Genomic DNA, 24908 nt, shown 5'->3' with positions numbered 1-24908 from the left:
TTTTGCAAATTAGTAATTTTTCTTCACAAATTTTGGCCAAAATTTATACTGCTACTTATCTTTGGTAAAAAATAACCCAAATAAGTGTATATTATTTGGTCTTTGTGAAAGTTTTAGAGTCCACAAGTTATGGCGCTAATCATTGAAAATGTATCACACCTGATGTACTGAAGGCCTATCTCATTTCTTGAGACACTAAAAAGTCAGAAAAGTACAAATACCCCCCAAATTACCCCTTTTTGGAAAGTAGACATTCCAAGGTATATAATAAGGGGCATGGTGAGTTTTTGAAGTTTTGAAGTAATTTTTTCCCACAATTCTTTGCAAAATGAAGATATTTTATTTATTTTCTTACAAATTGACGTATTAACAGGTTATTTCTCTCACACAGCATATGTATACTTGCAACTACACCCCAAAACACATTCTACTACTCCTCCTGAGTATGGCGATACCACAATGTGTGAGACTTTTTCACAGCCTAGCCACATACAGAGGCCTAACATCCAAGTAGCACCGTCCGGCATTCTAGGAGCATAAATTACACATATAATTTCCTGACAACCTATCGCACTTTTGAAGGCCCTGGAGCACCAGGACAATGGAAACCCCCATAAAATTACCCCATTTTGGAAAGCAAACAGCCCAACATATAATTTTTGAGACATAATGAGTCTTTTGAATGTGTCATTTTTTTCCATAAGTTTTTGGAAAATGTGGAAAGAAAACACATTTTTTTTTACACAAAGCTGTCCATTTATGCAATATTTCTAACACATAGCATGTACATAGCAAAAATTGCACCCCAAAATTCATTCTGCTATTCCTCCTGAGTATGGTGATACCACATGTGTAACACTTTTACGCAGCCTAGCCACATACAGAGGCCCAACATCCAAGTAGAACTTTACACAAAGTTGTCCATTTATCCACTTTAAGACTGGGCCTATTTTTGACACTTGGTGTTTACAAGCTAAAATCATTTTTTTTTTGCTAGAAAACTACTTAGAACCCCCAAACATTATATATATTTTTTTAGCAGAGACCCTAGAGAATAAAATGGAGTTTGTTGCAATATTTTTTATCACACCATATTTGCGCAGCAATCTTCCAAATGCAATTTTTTTGAAAAAAATTCACTTTTTTGAATTAAAAAAAAGAAAACTGTAAATTTAGCCCAATTTTTTTCCATAATGTGAAAGATAATGTTACGCCGAGTAATTAGATACCCAACATGTCATGCTTCGCAGGCTCACAGAATGGCGCCAAACATTGGTACTTAAAAATCCCCATAGGCAACATTTTAAAAATTTCTACAGGTTACCAGCTTAGAGTTACAGAGAAGGTCTAGGGCTCAAATTACTGCTCTTGCTCTAATGGTTGTGGCGATACCTCACATGTGTGGTTTAAACACCGTTTACATATGTGGGCGGGACTTGCGTACTCGTTCGCTTCTGCGTGCGAGCTAACGGGGACAGGGCGCTTTTATTTTTTTTTTCCTATTTATTTTATTTATTAATTTTTTATTTTTACACAGTGTAATAAAAAAAAATGTTTTGATCATTTTTATTCCTATTACAAGGAATGTAAACATCCCTTGTAATAGAAATAGGCATGACAGGTCCTCTTTATTGTGAGATCTGGGGTCAAAAAGACCTCACACCTCACAACTACACTAAAAAAGAAAAAAAAATTGTTGAAAAAGGAAAAAAACAAAAAAAAGTGGCCCTTTAAACCGGTTGCTAGGCAACGACTTTTGACGTAGCTCCAGTCCTTCAAGACCATAGAGTCGAGTGAGGGCCATCTTGCCCTCACTCGACTTCCTGTCTCTGAGGATCCGGGACCGGATCGTTTTCCCCGCTGCCGGCGGGTCCGGTAAGCTGGGAAAACGTCTGGGACGCGGCGGGGGGGGGGGCACCTCTTCCCTTGCACCTTAAGGGTAATTCCGCGGCGAATCCGCCACTGGGACCACCCTTATCTGAAAGCCAGCCGTTTAAAAAAATACCAGGGTTATGGCAGCTATCTTCTGCCATAACCCCAGTATTTAGCTTTTAATGGCCGACGTATATAGTCGTTAGGTGGTCGGTAAGTGGTTGCATGTATATAGCAAAACTTGCACCCCAAAATACATTCTATAAAGGAAAGTGTACAGGAATAGTCCGAGTCTATCTCCGATCCGCTACTATTAGCGATTTCAAATTCCAAATCGGATTCGGATACTGATGAGAGCTCCCCGATGCTCTCATCAGTCATGGAGAGGACCTGAAGGGCCTCCTCGCTGCTGTACATCCTTTTTGACATGCTGGCTGTGATGGGCTGTGCGACGGGTGACGGTCGACTGCGGATGATCACTGATGGGTGGCAGGTGACTGATAGGTGGCAGGTGACGGTCACTGATGGGGTGACAGATGACAATGACTAATGGATTGACAGGTGACGATGACTGATGGGGTGACAGGTGACGATGACTGATGGGGTGACAGATGACGATCACTGATGGTGTGACAAGTGACGATGATTGATGGGGTGACAAGTGACGATCACTGGGGTGACAGGTGATAATGATTGATGGGGTGACAGGTGACGATGACTGATGGGGTGACAGGTGACCGTGATTGATGGGGTGACAGGCAATGGTGCATGGCGATACTGATGGCAGTCTCTGGTGACAGGTGCACTTTAGGCTACGTTTACATGTGAGCGTAGCGATCGTGGGCAGAATCACAACGATTCTGCCCGCGATCCGGAAATCATTGAAAATCGTGGGACGCCTGTGCGTTGCCCGTGATTTGCAATAGCACCCCAAACGCTGTGCGATGTTGACGCAATTTCCACCTGCCGAATCGCGGTAGCATCCCGCAAACAACGCATGACGCCCAAAAAAGGTACAAGAGCTTCTTTGGGGCGTCATGCGTTGTTTTGCGGGATGTTACCGCGATTCGGCAGGTGGAAATTGCGGCAACATCGCACAGCGTTTGGGGTGCTATTGCAAATCACGGGCAACGCACAGGCGTCCCGCGATTTTTAATGATTTCCGGATCGCGGGCAGAATCAAAGTGATTCTGCCCGCGATCGCTACGCTCACATGTGAACGTAGCCTTATGGGTGGCAATTTATGGGCACTGATGAGGTGACTGTTGGGTGACAGGTGCAATTGGGGGGGCTGAGGACTGTGGGGACAGGTTCTTGTGCTTTTACTGGGACAGGTATACAGAGCAGTAACTCACTGTTTCTGGCTCTGCTCTCCTCACACTGGAAACCGTGTGTGAGGGGAGAAGAGCTAGTAACAGTGAGTTACTGCTCTGTAATTTACATTTTGTGAACGGCTGTGAATGGATTCACAGCCGATCACATAGTAAACAGCCACTGTCAGTGGCTGTTTACTACTGCCAGTGACTACCTGTGTTCCTAGGGAGCACAGAGCCACCGACATGACCGTGCAGCGCGCTCCCGATCACGCATGCGTGGTCATCTTCTGGGGTTTACTATTGTGATAGGCTGTGTGATTAGATCACAGCCGATCACGTGGGAAACAGCCATGACCATTGGCTGTTTCCCCCCTGCCGGTGACGTGCTGTGTCTCGGGGACACGCCGCCACCGACAGTGCAGGGCGGTTCCTGCGCTATGCCTGAATGATCGCGCGCCTGCCCTGCCTGAATGAGCCGACGTCATTTGACGTTGGCCCAGAACAATGGCCACACCGCTCCGCTGTCATTTGACGGTGGGCGGGCGGGCGTTAAGTGGTTAAAGAGGGCCAGATTTGATGAAGTGAACATGCGTGAGGGCCAACCATTTTTCCTGATGCTCTTTGGACCATTACAATTAAATGCAAATTAACTATTTTATGCGAAGTTTATTGCAAACGGGATACTTTTCATTTGGTCACATGGATGACAAATCTAAACAGGTGTTAAATCACTCTGCCTTTCATATTGGAAGGCCAGATGAAAAAAAAATAATCTAGGAAGCTGAAATGTATGTCAGGAACATTATAAAGCACATTACATATTATTGGTAATAAAAGTTGTCTGTCAACTTTTAAGTCCAAAAAATATGAACAGGAACAGAACACCAAGTATAAATGTTGTGTCCAAATATATTTATAACTGATTTAGACCAACTGACATTAACTGAGATTTTACAATGTATACATCTCAATTCAGAGCATGCGTTAGACTCTGGGGGAAAGGAGGACTAAAATGAGGCTTGAACGGCTATAGAGTCACTGATGGTGAGCGGCCAATTATCATGGAGAGGACGCTGGTCCTGAGATCCCCGGGGTCCTGAGCAGCGCTCGGGGATTCACAGGGGCCACAACAATAGATTTTTCCAAATTACCTGTGGGGCCATTTCAAAGCGGCCCGTGGGCCGGACTTTGGATATGCCTGATCTAGAGAGTATTCCAGAGCACTGATTTTGGAGCCTGATAGGGATTGCTTTTTCTTAACAAAAGCTGAAGTTACATTTTATCCTTCAATGTGTCCATTTACCTTGTTTCAGAAAGGTCAGAACCCTTTGAGCACTCAGCCACTACAGATATATTTACAAGATCTGTGAATGGATGATAGATGGGAATGTAGATTGACTGTTCACAGCAACAAGTGTGATTCCACTATTTTCCAGTTTAGAAATAATATGTAATCAATAGTAAGAATATAATATATGTAACACTTGCACTTTTACAGTCCTTATGTTTTTATGCAAATGAACTTTTAGTTTATTCTGCTAACTTGTGTATTGCACAAACTAAAAAGCTAAAAAGAAGATGGAGATACAGAAACGTATCTTTGTCTTAGTATGTTGGTCATTTAGTACTACCAGATTGTCTGTACACTATCTACCTTGATGAAGAAACGTTTCCACAGTGAAGTGATTTTTTACCTACTTATGCATGCATATGTGTTTTACTTTTTTAGTGAAAAAATAGGTCTTTCAATGAGTTCTGTTTACTTCTGATGCTTACAAGGATTTACTACATCCCCAGAAAGCAGGGGGTTAGAAGCAATTGTATTCTCTATTTATATAAACTTTCTGAATTTATTTAAGCTATAAAATACCTCCTCAAAGAAACAATGTAGATTTACAACTGGTGAACTCCAATGACCATCTTTTAACACATAGAATGGAAGAAAAAAATGTTTGCTATATATGGACCACATGTATTAAATATCCAACAGGTTCTTTCCTAAACACTTTTTTTTAACAGTTCTTTTACTTAATATCTTCATGGATATCCTGCTCTAATATTATAATTATAGGTTAAGCCTGGTGGGCTGAGTCTTGCCTTGGTTATTCTTACAATGAGATCATCCCGGCATAATTCTGTTCCTGTCTAATAGGCAGTTTTGAAATCCCAAGTCCCTGTACAATACTCCAGCTTATCATGTTGCATTGTCACCTATATAAATCAAATAAATATTCTACCGGGTTGAAGAAGAACCCCCTCCCAACAGTCACAGCAAGAACTCAAGTGCAAATATCTCCCAAATAGAGTTCCCAAGAGATACAGTATTAAAAACAGTCAAGTGGTTTGATTATCCAAAATGTTAAAGCTGAGCTCCAGACAGACATAAAAGACACACATGGTCTTGGTATCAGGCTCTTGCAATCCCTGTACAGCCATTCTCAGACTGGGAGTGGGAGAACCACTACAGGAAGTCAAAAAGGTATCTTGCAGTGCACATGGGCTTACAATGTACATGCTGACAGGAGAAGTAAGATGACAGAAAGATAAGACCCTCAGTCTGCTACTACTCTTTATACAGGCTGGGGGGGCAAGATCTGTAAATGTTACTTAACTGCAGCAGAGAAGAATCAGGTATCCTCCCCTACCAGACAGGACTGTGCTATATGACAGAGCTGTGCAAATCTCAGGACTAAATGGACAGAAATTCAAGACCTTTAGCAGGTAAAAAAAAAAAAAACTATATTATATGCATTTAATTTATCTATTAAGCTGTTTGCTGAAAGTTTAGCTTTCAACATCAGTTTTGGTGGGTTTTATTTTTCAAATGAAGGTCCTATATGCTATATTTTATATATATATATATATATATATATATATCATACTAATGATTGCATCATCACGAGCAGACCTTTATCCACTTGTAACTGCACTCATCTCACATTATCATGTGAGTTTGAAAAAAGAAAGTGGGACTCTTGTGTGTTTTTGCACATAGATAATATTACCAGAATTGGTACTGATGGAAAATGAACTCTTAGCTTTTTATGTGCAGTGTTGTTGTAGCTGCTTCCTAACAAGAAATTGTGTATTCTTCTTGAGTGGAAATGTATTGATCAAAAACACTTAGCCAAAGCATGTTTTGAAAGTATTTTAAAGAACTGCACTAGTTCTTGATGCTGTTTATTTTCTGTATTAGTCTGATTTAGTGGCATAACAAAAGCCATAGGAGCCAATGTGGCTGCTAAGGGGGCCTGGGACAGGGAGGCCCTCATTAGGGAGACTGTTGAGACAAATTAAACACAGAAAAGCTGTGTGAACATAAAGAAAACCCATATCCAGTAACATTAACCCGTTGGCGCTGGCCGTACGCAAATATGCAGTATTTCGGCACCAGATCCTTAGTGCCGAAGGGCCGCATATTTGCATGAATTACTGCCAATATACCTGTGCCAAGAGCGCTCGTGATGCGCGCACATGACGCAGTTATCATAGACTAACAGAAAGCTTTCAAAGTTTTTGGACCACGTGACTGCCGTGACAGCCAATCATGGCGCTCACGGGACCTTAAGCCATGCCCCACCTCCTGGTGTCATAAACCTCTTAAAGGGCCAGGAGGCACAGGTGTTGGAGAGACTGCTGTTGACGCAGACTCTTAAGTTAACAGCCCAAAAGAGCTGACATCAGATATAAAGGAGGAGTCTTTAGGATTGTGGCCAGCCCCAAATCTTACTTTCTTTCTCTGAGCCCCTTTGTTTAGCTGTCTTGGCAGTGTTGATTTGCTGCTCTCACTCTAAAATGAACCCTTTACGCTTAAAGCAGTTCTTCTCAGACTGCAAGAAAAAAATAAAGTGTGTCTTTTTAGCGAAAAACTGATATTGTTGCTACTACAATTTTGTTTTTCTCAACTTACTATTATACCTCCTTTTTCAGAACATGTTAGCTGAAAAAATCTATAGTAAAAAATATTCTGGTCTATCAGTTATATAGTGCCATCATCCCTGGTATAAGACTTCAAGAAAATACCCTCTCGGGTTGGGACTATATGGGCACTTGGAAAAAGAGTATACAAAGGTAAATAAAAATTATTTCATTTATTTGTTCAAAAGGATAAAAATATGTCTGTGTGTATGTATGTGTATGTGTATGTATATATATATATATATATATATATATATATATATATATATATATTATAAACAATACATGAGGAAAACAAAATAAAAGGAAATATGTGGTAATATACATAAAGATGACAGGAAAATATCACAGTATGTATGTGTATGTGGAAATCATGGCCGTCTTAACGCGTTTCAATTTTTCTTCTTCAGAGGTGTCTGGGAAAAATATACATTGTTGTCAGTTTTAGATCATCATAGAGAATCGCATAACCAGTGTGAGCTGCTGCAGATAAAATCAAGGAAAGAAAGTTCCAGTGCTGCTACCAAGTTTGTTTCCGCTGCCAGGTCACAGCTCTCTAGTTCCCAGAATGGGACTGCAAGGATCCTTCTGGAGGCACACAGGATTACATTTCTATATGTTATGGAGGAGTTGTATTAGAGATAACCATTGCTGTAGAGTTAGCCCACAAGGAAATGTCTGCGAGACTGCCTAGCTAAAAGGACAGGTGAAACCATTCCCGTGCGAGACGGACTAGGTGGTTAAGGGTCTCCAAGACTAGGATAGGTCAACCATGTTTATATGTGGCGTCAGAAAATGTTTCCCTTATGTATTGTTGTGTGTGTGTATATATATATATATATATATATATATATACACACACACACACACATCTTTTTATCCTTTTGTACAAATAAATTAAATTTTTATTTAGGTATGTATACCCATATAGTGCCCATATAGTCCCAGCCCCAGAGGGTATTTTCTTGTAGGCTAAAACAATCTAGGGAGCTACTGAGTATGGAGTAGTTACCAAAGTTAACAATAACTCCCAGCTATAGTGACCCTGTTCCCTGATCAAGCATATCCTCAGCACTTGTCCCAAGTAGTATACTGACTATGCTGAAAGCACCATGGCTACGTGTCCTCATTTAGGTAAACTTTGTAATGTGCTACAGAGAGACATCAACAGGGTAGCCCATTCAAATTTTGCCATGTGGACCCAAAATGTTGTTACGCCTATGGTTTTATTTATAATAATTGCATGTTACTACAATTTGCTTATCACAAAATGAAATGGAGGTCCTTTGCCGGGGTCTGAGTTTTTGTCCAGACCAGGATACCACACATTTTGATATCATAAAAGATTTAAACTTATTTGCACGTGAGCTTACGTACAAATACATTTTTGACAAGGAAAGACAACAAGTGAGAAAAAATAAGGAAATGTTCGAACTGTGGAAAGATTTCACAGTACGAGACTTTAGAGCCCTTAAAGACCTGATTCAACTACTAGATGGAAACGAAGCTCAGTCACAGGAGGAACTGATAACGACACTAACGATGGAGGAAACTAGTCCCTCCATCACATTAATCACACAAGTAAATAGAGAGAAGGGACATGTCCCCACGGGTATTCCAAGTGTCAAAAAACCATCCACCAAATTTCCCCCCCTAAAAACTAACCCAAACATCTGGGCTTTCATGAATAAAATAATGACAGATATTAATTGCCTGAATCTAAAAAACAAAGAACAGGAAAATATACCCTCTCCTTCGAAAGAAGCCATTATATCTCTTAAAAATAACCCGGAAATAGTAATCAAATCTTCAGATAAGGGAGGGAACGTTGTGGTGATGGATCACATTGACTATCGGAATATGTGTTGGGACATTCTCAAGAACCATGAGTGGTATCGACCAATTAACATGGAGAGGATTAATTCTGCCCATGCACAGTTCACGAGATACTTAAATGAAGCGTATAACAATGGCATTATCGAGAAAGAAACCCACGATTACCTTAAAATTGATCTACCAAGAACACCAACATTCTATGCGCTACCAAAAACACATAAAAATACACAACACCCTCCCGAACGACCAATCGTCTCGGGGATTGGTTCATATACAGAGCCTTTGAGCAGGCTGATTGATCAGTATCTCCGCCTGCATGTGGTAAGCTTGCCGTCATATATACAAGACACCCCAGATTTATTAAGAACTTTATATGACAAAAATATGCCACCCAACTGCATTTTGATAGCTCTAGATATCAAAGCCTTTTATTCTTCGATACCACATGATCTAGGTCTAAGAACAGTAGAACAATTTTTGAAAGAACGGGGTCCATTATTTGAGACATACAATCAATTCATCTTGGATGGATTGTCACATATACTCCACAACAATATATTCACTTTTGATGGCTCCCACCTCATCCAGGTGCAGGGCGTGGCCATGTGCACTTGTTGTTCCCTGGCATATGCCAACCTGCACCTGGGGGGGTGGAAGCAAAGCCTTTTCAGTGATGAGTCCCTCGCTTTGTACCTGAGCCACATTATTCTGTGGCTCAGGTACATAGACGATGTCCTCATTATTTGGGATGGAGGTATCCATTTGTTTGAAACCTCCTTTCAGGAACTACACAAAAACACTTTGAACCTTAAGTTCACTATGAGCTGGAGTGAACAGAGAATTTACTTTTTGGATACTACCCTTTTCTTTAAAGAAAATGGTCAAATTGGGTCTACTTTATATAGAAAACCCACGGTGGGGAAATACCATTTTACATTCCAAAACATTAATTAACAGCATTCCATATTCACAGTATCTTAGATTAAAATGGAATTGTTCCGAGGACTCAGATTTCAAGGCGGAATCTGACAAACTCAAATCACGCCTTTTGAAGAGAGGATATTCAAAAACCATATTACGTTGATCATTCAACAAAGCTAATAAGAAAAATCACCATGATCTCCTGTTTGCTAAAAGGGAGAAAAATGACGATAATAAGGTAAGATTTATCACCACGTATTGTAAACAACATAAAGGAATTCGAAACGTCCTTACTAATAACTTGGATATTCTGATGAATGATCCAATAATATCAAGATATTTGGATACCTATCCCAATATAACTTTCAGGAGATCCAAATCCATCAAGATAGTGTAGTCTATAGCCATTATAGTAGACCCAAAGACACTGATCTTACATGTAAAGGCCTATACAACTGCGGAGAATGTGACTTTTGTTCATTTATTCTAGAAGGGGATTCCTTCAAGCTACCAATGGACAGAGGAGATATATCAGTCAGTACATTACATGTCAGACCAAAGCCGTGGTCTATAATATGTTTTGCCCATGTGGAGCATTCTAAGTGGGTAAAACTATTAGACCACTGTGGAAACGTATTTCTGACCACGTTTCTTACACCAACAATGGTCAGATTAATACTCCGATTGGAGGCCATTTAGGCCTCAAACACAAATTTGACCAATCTCTGATCCGCTTTACAGTCCTGGATGTCATTCTGGATGACGGGAGAGGTGGCAATATAGACAAGAAAGTACTGGCTCTGGAATCCAGATGGATCTACGACCTCAGAGCTACGGTACCCCCTGGGTTATATTACATGCTTAGCTTTAAAGCATTCCTGTAGCATTTATATGTATCATAGGCCCAATCATTCTACAAAACTTAAACCTGGATAGTCCTAAGTCTAGACATATATGTCTTGTATTTTTCTTTTGTTTATCCTTTGGTATTGTGAACCAAATTCTTATCGATGTTTGTAATGAAATTATATTCAATGGTAATTATATGTGATATATATGTGTATATATACTGTGGACACATATGGGCCCAACTGTGGATGCTAAATGCTGACCTTCTTCTTTGGAGTAAATCTTCCTCCCTCTTATACTCATACAGGTCCCTGTGCCACTATCTTGATGTTGTAATGCATTTTATTGAGTTAGGCAGGAAGGGCTGCAGGATCGGGGTTAATAAACCTTGTGTCCAGTATGACTGTGATGGTATGTACATTTATGGGAGAATCGCATGACTTTGTGCTTGGATATAGTGCTCTCTCATGTGTGGATTGGATTGCCCTGTGGTGAGGCAGAATTGGCTGCGGTCCACATTAACACAACATACACCGCTCGGCGTTAAGCGCCGTATAAAGTTCATAGTCAGAGCCGATGCAGTTTTTCCGGTTTCCGGTTTCTGACGTTGGAACGCATTACCGCATCATTTCCGGTTGTAGGATGTGACGTAGGAGTTCCACTGCATACGTCAATCCCGGAAGTATCGTCAACAGGTGAGCGGTGTGATGGCTCTGTTTGGCGCCAAATGGGTAATATAAAAACCTCCCCTGGGACAGTAAGACCTCTAGGTAGGCACATACGGAGAATCGCTGGTACTAAGGGATGTAGCACACATCCCTGGAGACATCTACATCGACAACTTACTATTATAGCTCCAAATTGATCATTTATATTCTGTCATTATAGGCTACCTAGAGGGTCATGAATGGGTATCAGGACTCTGAATGGTGTATAACCCAAACCCATTCTATAGCATGCCTCCATATATTTGTGTGGACTATCTGGAAGGTATGGGACCCTCTATATGGATCGCTTACTAACAGCATCTGTAGTATCACTGGTTCCCCATCCCTTTCACTCCCCCCCCCCCCCCTTATCCTTCCCTCCTTCCCTTCCCTCTGGTTCTGTCTTCCATTATTTGATCAGTACTCTTTGAAATTCTTCCATAGCATATATTCCGGCACCGTTTGGCATGCTCTCTATTCCTTAGTAAGGTGGACTCCACTTATGAGTTGAAAGAGTGCGTCCTAGGGCAGCAAAACAAACTTTAACACAAGAGGTGGGTAGAAAAGTGATTTATACGTCAAATGGAAGAGTATTTGCTCTGCTATATATATATATATATATATATCCAAACACTAATAATTCCCTCCCCATCAACATTCTTTTTATGAATATATTATTGTCCACAGCCCGGTTATCATGTTCCCCCTGGCCTCATGAGCCAGGAAGAGGGGACAAATCCCTACAGAGGGACAGGCTTGAATGATTGTCATCACAAGACGGGGGCTCCATGTTATCCATTTGAGAGAGCACTATAGATAAAGCTCTATACCTATATTTGTGCACCTGATCATAGGGACTGTGATTCTCCCTACCTGTCATCTAAACCTCCATATGCGGTAAGGTCAGTAATTTGGGGACATTTACAGGGGCTCTATCAAGATGTGTTTCCACAGTATAGATTTGTGTAATGATGATAATATCAATATACTGCTATTATGTATTACATAATGCTTTTTTCCTGTTACAATTGTACACTGCAGAAATATCGGTATTGCTCGATCTCTCTGGCCCTGACAAAGCCTGATGCGAAACGTGTTGGCTCATTGGGACCCACAAACCGAATATCTTCAAAGACTTCTTGCATCAACATCAGCTTGAAGCATGTATTGTTCCCTTAACAGGGATATATTTCTGTGCTGTTGTTTTTAATATGTTGGTTAATATATGAGGGATGTCTTATTTGTTTCTCTGCACATCCCTCATTGTACACAAACCTTCTTTTAAGATATATCAATAAATGAATTACTTTTAATGTGTTGGTTCTCTGGTCTTCCTTCTCCCAACTAGTCTTGAAACCCCTACTTTATCTCTAGATTTGTGTTTTCTACAATTTGCTTGCTCTAATTCTAATAAGAAAATGAAATTATTATTATGTTAATTGGATGAGGATTTGAAATATAGTCCAGCTCTAACAGTTGAGCAGGTAGTGTTTCAGTGATGAAATTACACATTCATAGTGGCATCCCCATCCTGTAAATACCACCCAGTCTGAATCCATTTCATGTGCCTAAAGAATTACTATATTTCCAACTCAAAGCTCCTATAAAAATAGAACGGCACAGGCTTAGCAGCGTATACCTTATCTTGCTGCGTATTCTTATAAACTGAATTTAATCCATCCACTAATCCACACTAAGGCCAGTTGTTGATGGGTGGTGATTAACACTGAATCTCACACTGGGGACCTTTCATTATCCTTCATGACCCTAGGATTTCCTGCCTTTAGAAAATCATATAAACCTTTATATTATTAACTCACAGGCTTCCATTATCAGCCATGGTAATGGTAAAGGATTTACAAACACCCACATATATGTTAAATTACAAATAACAGCAACAGCGATAGATAGATAGATAGATAGATAGATAGATAGATAGATAGATAGATAGATAGATAGATAGATAGATAGATAGATAGATAGATAGATAGATAGATAGATAGATAGATAGATAGATAGATAGATAGATAGATAGATAGATAGATAGATAGATAGATAGATAGATAGATAGATAGATAGAAAGATAGATAGATAGATAGATAGATAGATAGATAGATAGATAGATACAGATATAATATATACATGATATGTTTTGTCTAATGCTATCATTAATCATTTGAAAAGCATTTTATTTTAGAGGAAGGCATACAAGTTGAAAAGTTAATGCTATGACTCTTTAAACTGCCTACTTTACCAACAAAATTTAAATAAAATTCTCACTCAGATGCAATTGCTTTTCATTTGGTAGAAATAAGCATTCATTTTAACTGCTACATTTTAAACCAACAAAGTGAAGGGCTTCCTACAATCCTCTCACAGTGCTCTCTCAGGATTTCTGTTATAGTCAATGATAATAGAGAGACAATCACCAGAATAATGTCTTTGTCTACTAGGATTTAAATCCAGTTTAATTCCTTTACTTACCTCTGGAAAAAAAATAAATTGGTACAGATGGATGTTGCATAAATAGTAGTCAGTTGCAGTATAGAACTGATGTAAAAAATGGCATCTTGTGGGAGTTCAGGTTACCCAGATGACCTGTCCTTAAAGCTCAGGGAATAAATAATGACTCACTTAAAACACATACAATTCTCATAGTTGTTCTTTCTGTCTTTACACACCAGTTTCAGTGAGGGTGGAAGAGAATGTAGCAAAAAACTGGTCAGTATTGATGTCCCTGCAGCTACCATGTTCTCATTCAGGTTTACATCTAATTAGATATTATTTTGGGGTATTTATGCAATTGATGAAAAGAAAGGCCAATGCGCTACCAATGGGGTATGGGATGTATGGGGTAAAATGAATGCGTATATATTTAAAACAAATGTATGTAAATGAAACACCGAAACAAGCAGCCAATTTTGCAGTGTCACCACCTACTAAATATAATGAATAATGAAAGAATCGGCGCTAATTTCTCTATGAGCAGAGTAATATAGTATCAACAAAAATTGTATTAATAAAAACTGTATTAATAAAAATTGTCATATGTAAGTCTTGAAGGAAAAATTAAAAAAATCAAAGCAACTTTCTCAAAAGGTGAAGACCCAATTTGATAAATACCTAATAGGTATAGATGTCTTCAATGTGTTGGAATTGTATAAATGCCAAAATGGATAATCAATGTGTGGTATATATCTCCAAAATAAACGAAAGGTGGCAGAGGTAAACTAGTAAATATGGAGTGGACAGGTTCTTAAAGCATCTTTATTTACATAAAAACAATATTCTAGAAATGTGCAAAATAGCAAATGACAAGAAGTGACTAGGTAATATAAAGTGCAAATAATGAGTGCTGGGAGGTAAATCAAAAATATACAATAATATCAAAGATAACAAATAAATGGGTAATTCATGCGTCCACAATGCCAAACAAGCAAAGTGCTTAAATACGTGCAGATGAGTATATAAATGACAGCACTTAAATGTGGGTGAATATGATCATCAATATAAAAATGTGCAGAACAAAGTGCAATTGATGCCATATTATACACACTTGGATTTTTTGATTGGCAGCCCTTCATTAACACCTAGCTGACAGAAGATACAGACTTTCAGTTGGTGATAGATTGTCCGCTGGAGGCAACTGTAAACAAGATAATCGTTAGCCAGAGAGCAACTATAAAGACTTCACTGTGAAGGCAGTCTCTGAACATAGCAGTAACACAAAAGCTTACTGTGTAATAAAGACTTATTGACAACATGCTACAGGAACGGTACAACATATATATCCAAAAAACAAAATAATTATGTATTGCAGCTAACTGAATTTAGAATTTGTTAACTTTCTTTAAAGAGTCAATACTTCCCTTAATTGTATGGTATTGCAATTAGGGATGATCGGTTCGACCAGAACACCCGAACTTCCCGAAAGTTCGGCCCGGATTTCAGAACCCCATTGAAATCAATGGGACCCGAACTTCGGTAATCAAAAAACACCATTTTGAAGCCCTAAAACCCAACAAATGCCCCTAAAAAGTGCCTAGGGTTCTGAGTCATGCCCCAGGGACTATTAATCACACAAAAAAAAGTTCTTAAAAATTGTCATTATATACACACACACACATGTATGTATATATACACATATATAGGTGTGAAAGTAGCAGAAACCTATGCTTGCGCTAATGAAATAATTAACACCCATATGGCTTCTCTGCTATAACACCTATATATGTGTATGTGTATAAATACATATAAGTGTGTGTGTATATATACCCCTATACAGAAATTCAGATGTTTTGCCTGCCTCCAAAGACCCCCAAAAAATGTCCAAAAAAACGCCTGCGCCAAAAAAAAAGAAAAAACGCCCAGGTGTGTTGTTGCAGGCGTTTTTTTTGGGGGTCTTTGGAGGCAGGCATAACATCTGAACTTCTGTATAGGGGTATATATACACACACACTTATATGTATTTATACACATACACATATATAGGTGTTATAGCAGAGAAGCCATATGGGTGTTAATTATTTCATTAGCGCAAGCATAGGTTTCTGCTACTTTCACACCTATATATGTGTATGTGTATATATACATACATGTGTGTGTGTGTGTGTATATATATACCCCTACACAGAAGTACAGATGTTATTCCTGCCTCCAAAGACGCCCAAAAAATGCCCAAAAAAAAGCCAGCTACAAAAACGCCCAGGTGTGTTTTTGCAGCAGGCGGTTTTTTTGGGCATTTTTTGGGGGTCTTTGGAGGCAGGCAAAACATCTGAAATTCTGTATAGGGGTATATACTGTATACAGACACACTTATATGTATTTATACACATACACATATATAAGTGTTATAGCAGAGAAGCCATATAGGTGTTAATTATTTCATTAGCGCAAGCATAGGTTTCTGCTACTTTCACACCTATATATGTGTATGTGTATATATACATACGTGTGTGTGTATATATACCCCTACACAGAAGTTCAGATGTCATGCCTGACTCCAAACATGTCCTCAAAAAAGCCCTATAAACGCCTGCAACAAAAAGCAGGGTGACAGGGGCGAAGCCACTATCCAGTTCTATAAGTGTTCTAAGAGAAACGATCTTTTCTCTATAGCGGTCACCCTGACATGGAAGGATTTTGTCACCCTGCCATAGCAGTCAGAGTCAGTTAACCCTACACTACACTACGGTCCCCTTACACTTAACGCTTTCCCTACAGAAACTAGATTATTAAATCTAACTATAGTGGAAAATAGTACCCTAACTACAGTAGATATCCCTTTCCTCACACTAATAATTGCTAAATGACACTTTGAGAGCAGAAGTAACACAACTGCTTCCACTCTCTTCCACAGCCCTGTATTAAAATGGTAGAGACTTGGCGGGGCGTATTCACTAATGATTGGCCTCTGGACCCCCTAGTCACTCCAATCACATTCCTAGCATTCTCCTGCCCCCTCAATTAGCTTTTACTGATGGTTCTGGTCCAATCACAGGCTTTTAAAGCCCAGTTCTTGTCCCATTGCATTTTGGTCGGTTCTGGTTGCCGAATTCCGAACTTTTTCAGCAAGAAGTTCGGAATTCGGCCGAACCTCGAACAGTCAATGTTCGTGTCGAACCGATGGTCGACCCGAATGGTTCGATCATCCCTAATTGCAATCAGAGATTCAGCTTCACAAAGTTTGCTTGGTCAATGACTGTTGTAAATATAAGAATATGTCATTGATTTTGCAACATGTTGGTGGCTTATAATATCAGTGCCTTTTTAGATGTCTCCTACAAAATGATGGTGGCCTCAAGTTGTATCTTGTAACACGTGGTAACCTCTATTTATATTATGTTACATAATGGTGGCCTCTAGTTGTATGCTGTCTTTTACAACATGCTGGTGGTCTTTAGTTGTATCTTGTTCATGCTGGTAACCCCTATTTATATCATGTTTTATTAAGGTGGCCTTTAGTTTTATTTTTTAACATGCGGGTGCCCTCTAGTTGTCTCTAAAAACATGCTGTATCCTGTAACATGCTGGTACAAGGGCAGGATACATGGTTATCACTTCTGCCTTTTAACACTGGAGTCCCTGGTTTAAATTCCAGTCAAGGCACTATCTGCATGGATTGTGGATGTTTTCCCAGTGCTTACATGGGTTTCTTCCCACACTGCTAAGATGTGGGAGTAGGTTAATTTGCTCCTGTCTAAATTACACTTAGTAATTGTGTGTGTGTATTTATGCATGTGAGATGGATCTTAGGTTGTAGGCTTTCTTGAGGAGAGTTACAGATGTGAATGTACAGTGCTGTGCAAATGTTTGATGCAATATAGTTAATGAATTAATGCTGGTAACTCACAGTTGTCTCTTACGACATGCGGGAAGCCTTTAGTTGTAACTTGTTACATCTAGCTATATCGTGTTACATGCTAATGGCCTCTAGCTGTCCCTTTAGACATCCAGGTTATCATTTATTTTGCAAGGGGTAATATACTGCAACTTACAGGGTTATTATATTTCTTGTTGCAATGGGTAATATGCCTTTCACTAGCATTAAAAGAACTAAATCATTATTTATTCAAACCCTGTAAAACCTTATTGACATTTTATTCAAGATAACAAATTGCCTAATATTCACTATACGTCCCATAATTTGAATTTGCCTTGGCCTGCCCTCCTCCCAATTTCTTGAACCACCCCTACTTGGATTTTGGATGCATGAAGTGAGGGCTTTTTAACCACCTGCTAACCTCCTAACTGGCAAAATATGTCCTTTGTTTGACGTTAAATACCCGATTTATGGCTGCAGCTAGATGCCATAACCCTGCCATTTACTTTACCCTCAGGTGCCTAGCTTTCAGATAAAAGTGATCCCCCACAGTGGATTTGCAACAGGATCAATTTCAGAAACAATAGGAGGGGAGCCCGCTCTCCTGCCACTTCCAGGGATTACGTTACCAATCGCTGACCCTGGGAATCCATCCGGCGCTGGTGTTCTGCTGAAAACTCCTACTTGCCGAGAATTCCAACAACGTTGCTTCCGGTGAGTGTACACCAGGAATAATTGGAGATTTCGACCACTTGGTATTTTCACAGTACACCGACAGGGTATACTCTCCAGGTACATGCTAAAATGAGTGGACATTGTTAGTGAGCCCGCTAGATGTCTCTGCCGTGGAGGTGGCCATGTTTTTGGTTACTAGTGGTTAACAATGTGTCTAACAATGTCCACTCATTATAGCGTATACAGAAGTGTATCCACTGCTGCCTGTTCTGTGAAAACACCAAGTTGTGTAAATCTCTAATTATTCATGAAGTACAGTCACCTGAAGTAACGGGGTTGGAGTTCTCGGCAAGTTGGAGTTTTCGGCAGAACACTGGCATTGACTTGCCATAGAGATAAGCAATGGCAAGATGGCCACTGCTCATCTCTTTGCCCTTGGAGGACTGCAGCGACATCATGACATCACTTCCGGTTCTCAGGCCGTGTAAACATGGCTTTTTTTTTCTTAATGCAAAAGATCTTTTTTTTTTATTTTTGCTATCAAGGGTAGAGGAGAGATTTGAGGTGTTTTAGACCCCAGATCTCTCCATAAAGAGGACCTATCCTGCTGTATTGTTATTGCAAGGGGTGTTTAGATTCCTTGCTATAGCAATAAAAGTGAGTACTTCTTTTTTTTTTTTTTAAAGGGACAGTGTAAAAATGAAAAAAGTAATAAAATAATAAAAATGAAAGCACCCCCCTTCCCAGCGTGCTCATGTCCAGTAGCAAACACATAAGTAGGTTATGCCCACATATGTACATAGTGTTTGCACTAGGGATAGACCGATATGGTTTTTCAGGGCCGATACTAATATTTTGGTCACAACATATTGGTATCAGCCGATATGAGCCGATATTTTGTACATTTAAAGTTTTAAAAAATAAAGAAAATTTTTGACACAAATCTGGTACTGAACATGTTATTTTTTGTTTAATGCTTAATGGCAGGCTTGCTGGCATCCTGTGGTGGGTGGGTGGGTGTCTTGGCTGGCACCCTGTGGTTGGTGGCTGGCTGTCTGGCACCCTGTGCTGGGTGGCTGGCTTGCTGGCACCCTGTGGTGGATGGCTGGCTGGCATCCTGTCGTGGGTGGCTGGCTGGCACCCTGTGATGGATGGATGGATGGCTGGCTGGCACCCTGTGGTGGGTGGCTGGCTGTCTGGCACCCTGTGGTGGGTGGCTGGCACCCTGTGATGGGTGGCTTGCTGGCACCCTGTGGTAGGTGGGTGGCTGGCACAGGGGCGGTGGGTGGCTGACTGGTACAGGGCCTGTGGGTGGCTGGCTGGTACAGTGCCTGTGGCTGGCTGGTACCGAGCCTGTGGGTGGCTGGCTGTCTGGCACCCTGTGGTGTGTGGCTGGTTGGCTGGCTGAAACCCTGTGATGGGTGGGTGGCTAGCACAGGGGCTGTGGGTGACTGGCTGGTACAGGGCCTGTGGGTGGCTGGCTGGCTGATACAGTGCCTGTGTCTGGCTGGTACAGGGCCTGTGGGTGGCTGTCTGGCTGGTATAGGGCCTGTGGGTGGCTGGCTGGCTGGTATAGGGCCTGTGGGTGGCTGGCTGGCTCGCTGGTACAGTGCCTGTGGCTAGCTGGCTGGTACAGGGCCTGTGGATGTGGGGGGCTGGCTGGCCCTGGGCTGCCGTGGGTGGGTGTATAGCTGTGATACACTCCGAGACTAGTCCCGACTCTAGCTGAGGCTGTCCAAGGTGAGGAAAGGCGGCCTAAGAAGCCAGAATGATATCACAAAAATATCTACAATATCGGCCAGTTACGGGGCCGATACCGATATATCGGGGGAAGTGCATAGATATCGGCCTTGCCGATAATCGGTCTATCCCTAGTTTGCACCACACATGTTAGGTATCACCTCTGTAACTCTTAACTGGTAACCTGTAGAAACGTTTAAAGCCTATAGAGATTTTTAAGTACCATAGTTTGGCGCCATTCCACGAGCATGCGCAATTTAACAAAAAACATGTTAGGTATCTACTTACTTGGCATTGTCAACATCGTCTTTCATACTGTATTAAAAAATTGAAATGTGTATATATATATATATATATATAAAATACAATATATATTATATTATTATATCATTTTTAACAGAGACCCTGGATAATAAATATATATATATATACAGATATATATATATATTTAAAAAAATGCTGCAAACTAGTCATCACTTTGTGTCATAAAGAAATACATGTAAACGAAAAAAGGATTTGGGGTGTAAGGTCCCGCATGGGGGGACAGGAAAGGAAGTGCACATTATAATATTCAAGCCTGGAATTGGAAAAAATAAAGTGAAAGAGCATTTAAAAATGTTTGCTTTGGGTGCCTGGGGATCCTGACTCAGCACTGCTATGCATAAATGTAATGTAATGTAATGTCTGTTGTCGGGGTATATTTTCTTTAATCAAATCATAATCACTTATTATTTAAAAAAAAATATTAAGATACTTTAGATTCCGTTTAACAATGCATGTAATATTGTGTGTTACATTTCCCCTTAACAAAAACATTAAGGTCTGGAGTAACATATGCACACGATTATCTTCCTTTATCCATTTGTTGCAACCATGCTGTTAACAGGAATGACACTGTACATTTTATTTCAGTGTAACACAAACCAACACCTTTATCACAAGTGAGAAAGCAAGTAAGTTTCAGATATATTTACCAGTACTGTATTGCTGATATTAAGTGGTTAAGGGTTCCCCCTAGTGGATATATATATATATATATATATATATATATATATATATATATATATATATATATATATATATTGTATAATTATACATAAAATGATTTGCATTTAAACATTCCTTATGTTAGAGATCATTTCAGACCACGTGGCTGAATATACAGCTTGCAATACAAGGGGACAGCGCTCAAACAACTAACAAGATATTAGCAAACAATATCATGTGCGACAATATGCAAAATTAAAGTGACTGTGCTTAGAATTGGAGAATTGATGTAAACAATACAAATAAATTCATAATAGTCCCAACAATATGTGCAACAATATGCAATGTGCTAAAAAGGATAAAGTGGCTGTGCTTGAAAATACGGTTTGTAAACAAAAATCCTTATAGTGCCAAGTGCAAATAATATTGTCACAATCCTTAGTGTCAAAAAGTGCAAGAAGTGCTGATGTGAGATAATCTTTGCTATTATTTAAACAGTCCTTATATGTGTTTTCTGAGAAAGTGCCAGTGTTCAGTAAGACATGATTCTGCATGCAGACATAGGGAGGAATCCTTCACCAAACGTGCAGCCCACTTACCAGACGACCCCTTGGGGTCTAGCGTGGGTAAGTGGTTCCTTGGGCTGGTCACAGATCCCTTGTGGGCTTAGGATATGTGTTGCAGGTATAATGGAGGGGCTGTATAGGTGTCCTCTTATGCATTCATCGGAACCCTGGTGGTCTCAGTGAGCCGCATAAAACATAAAGGGGAGGCTCATAGTGTAGTATGCAAAGTAATTTTAATAAAAAATAGTAGTCACTTACATCACAGAACTGAAGTATGAACTTGAAGGAAGTGTGTAAAAAGCACTAAGCTCCATTCGATCCAGAAGGACAACAGTGCTGGAACTAGGAGAGGGTGAGTCTGCAACTGGGGCTAATTTTTTAAGACCTACCGCAAATTGTTATTTTACATTTTTTTGTCCACGCTGCAATTTTTTTTTTTAAAAGGGGTTTTATTTAATTGATATTTTCAGTACAAAACAAAACAAACATGTTGAAAAGAAACTTGAACATTGAAGCAATAGTCTCCCGTGTGGACTTTATTTCTTGCACAATCACATTCACCCACTGGCTTCTGCCTACTCCCCCCAAAATAGAAAAAATTATGCATTATAAAAAGTTTGAAATGCATTGACACACTTGAATCACTTCTTAACACACATACCTACAGAGTTGGTTCAGAGTTGTCTACTTAGGCAAAAGGGCATTTTGCAAGTGCTGGGGATTCAGTTTTTTCTTAGTATACAAGACGAATATATGGTACATTTCGGAGCTTATTACTAATTTTCATAAAAAAATAAATAAATGAACATCTGGCTAGCCGTGACCAAACACAATTTCATTTAATGCAAGGTGTAAACAACAACCACATGCTGAAAGATAAAAACACTTAAAAACACTTATATCAACACAGCACATTTTCCAGTGCTGAGGGCTGTTCTCCAAGTCTTATGCCCTGTACACACGTGCAGATTATCTGAAGACTTTTGTCTTCAGATTTACCTTTTCTATGTAGTGCAAGGGCCTGCCGGATTGCATACAAATTGAGTGTTTAGGTTTGACCTCATATTATATGGTTTTGGTAAGTCTACAGACAAAAGTCTTCAGATAATCTGCACGTGTGTACGGGGCATTAGACTGGCAGGGAATGCTGTCAACAAAGGACACAGAACAGAACTGCTTCAAATCAACTGTATACAAACACACTGCAAAATACACTTTTTTAATTTTTAATTAGAGTATAGCATCAGACCAATTGATCTTCTGGGATAGTGATCTGGTCAGTTAACCACTTTAGCCCCGGAGGATTTGGCTGCTCAATGACCAGGCCCTATTTTGTGATTCGGCACTGCATGAGTTTAACAGACAATTGCGCAGTTGTGCAACTCTGTACCCAAACGAAATTGACGGCCTTTTTTTTCCCACAAGCAGAGCTTTCTTTTGGTGGTATTTGATCACCTGTGCAATTTTTTTTTTTTTTTTTGCGCTATAAACAAAAAAAGAGCGACAATTTTGAAAAAATATCAATATTTTTCACATTCTTTTATATGAATTTCTCAAAAAAAATGTAAAAATCAAAAATTTTTCACATTTTAGGCCAATTTGTTTTCTGCTACATATTTTTTGTAAAAAAAATTGCAATAAACGTATTTTGATTGGTTTGCGCAAAAGTTATTGCCTTTACTAACTGCGGGAAAGATTTCTGTCATTTTTATTGTTTTTTTTAACTAGGAATGGCGGCGATTTGCATTTTGTTTTGCGGGACTGCGACATTGTGGCAGACGGATCTGACCCCTAACTCACATTTTTGACACTTTTGGGGGTACCAGTTACATTACCAAAGTTATCAGTGCTATAAATATGCACTGTTACTGTAAAAATTACACTGGCAGGGGCGTTATTCTAACTGTCAGGGGGTGTGGCTTGTGAGATCATCGCAGAGACATGCGATCCTATATAGCAGGATCACATAGCCTCTGTGATAATCTTACATCAGCCGTCTGTCCTTCTCTCTCAGCTGCGGGGGTTTGCGAGTGGCTGGCGGCCATCGGAGCTGCTGGTAACACGTGCTGGCTCCCCGGCTGACGAGCAGGGGCAGGAGCGTGCCGCCGCCAGTGCGCGCTCGCCCCCTAGAGTCTCCTGAGCGAGCGACATAGCACTACGTCACTTTGCCCAGGAGCGACCGCCTGCCGCAGTAGAACTGCAGTGGGCGGTGGCTATGTGGTTAAGTAGCAGAGGGGGTTGTTAATCGGTTTAAACTGCTTTGGTTTTAATGGAATTAACAGGTGCACTAGATGGGCAACATTGAGATGATCTCCAAAACAGGATTGGTTTACAAGTGGGAGCCACTGAAATTTTTTTTTCACTATTCACATTTTCTGACTATTTTACACTAGTTCTGTGATTGGCTCGGGTCAGTGTCACTTCTGGTAGCATGAGGCGATACCTGGACCCTATAGAGGTTGCACAGGCAGTCCAACTCCTCCAAGATGGCACATCATAATGTGACATTTCCAGAAGGTTTGCCGTGTCTCCCAGCGCAGTCTCAAGAGCTAGGAGAAGATTCTAGGAGACAGGCAGTTACTCTAGAAGAGCTGGACAGGCAGCAGAAAGTCCTTAACCCATCAGCAGGACCGATATCTGCTCCTTTGTGCAAGAAGGAACAGGATGAGCACTGCCAGAGCCTTACAAAATGACCTTCAGCAGGCCACTGGTGTGAATGTCTCTGACAAAACAATCAGAAACAGACTTCATGAGGGTGTCCTGAAGGCCCAACATCCTCTAGTGGGCCCTGTGCTTACTGCCTGGCACCGTGGAGCTCGATTGGCATTTGCCATTGAACACCAAAATTGGTGGGTCTGCCATTGGCATCCTGTGCTTTTCACAGATGAGAGCAGATTCATCCTGAGCATGTGACAGACGTGAAAGGGTCTGAAAAAGCTGCGGAGAACATTATGCTGCCTGTAACATCATTTAGCATGACAGGTTTGGTGGTAAGTCAGTGATGGTCCCAGGAGGCATATCCATGGAGGGTTGCACAGACCTCTACAGGCTAGACAATGGCACCCTGAGCTCCATTAGGTTATGAGATCCTTAGATCCATTGTCAGGCCCTACACTGGTGCAGGGGGTCTTGGGTTCCTCCTGGTGCACGACAATGTCTGTCCTCATGTGGCAAGAGTATGCAGCTAGTTCCTGTAGGA

Source organism: Pelophylax lessonae (assembly GCF_965119305.1).
Source record: "Pelophylax lessonae genome assembly, chromosome: 4".
Classification (NCBI taxonomy): Eukaryota; Metazoa; Chordata; class Amphibia; order Anura; family Ranidae; genus Pelophylax; species Pelophylax lessonae.
Note: the sequence above shows the minus strand (reverse complement) of the source record.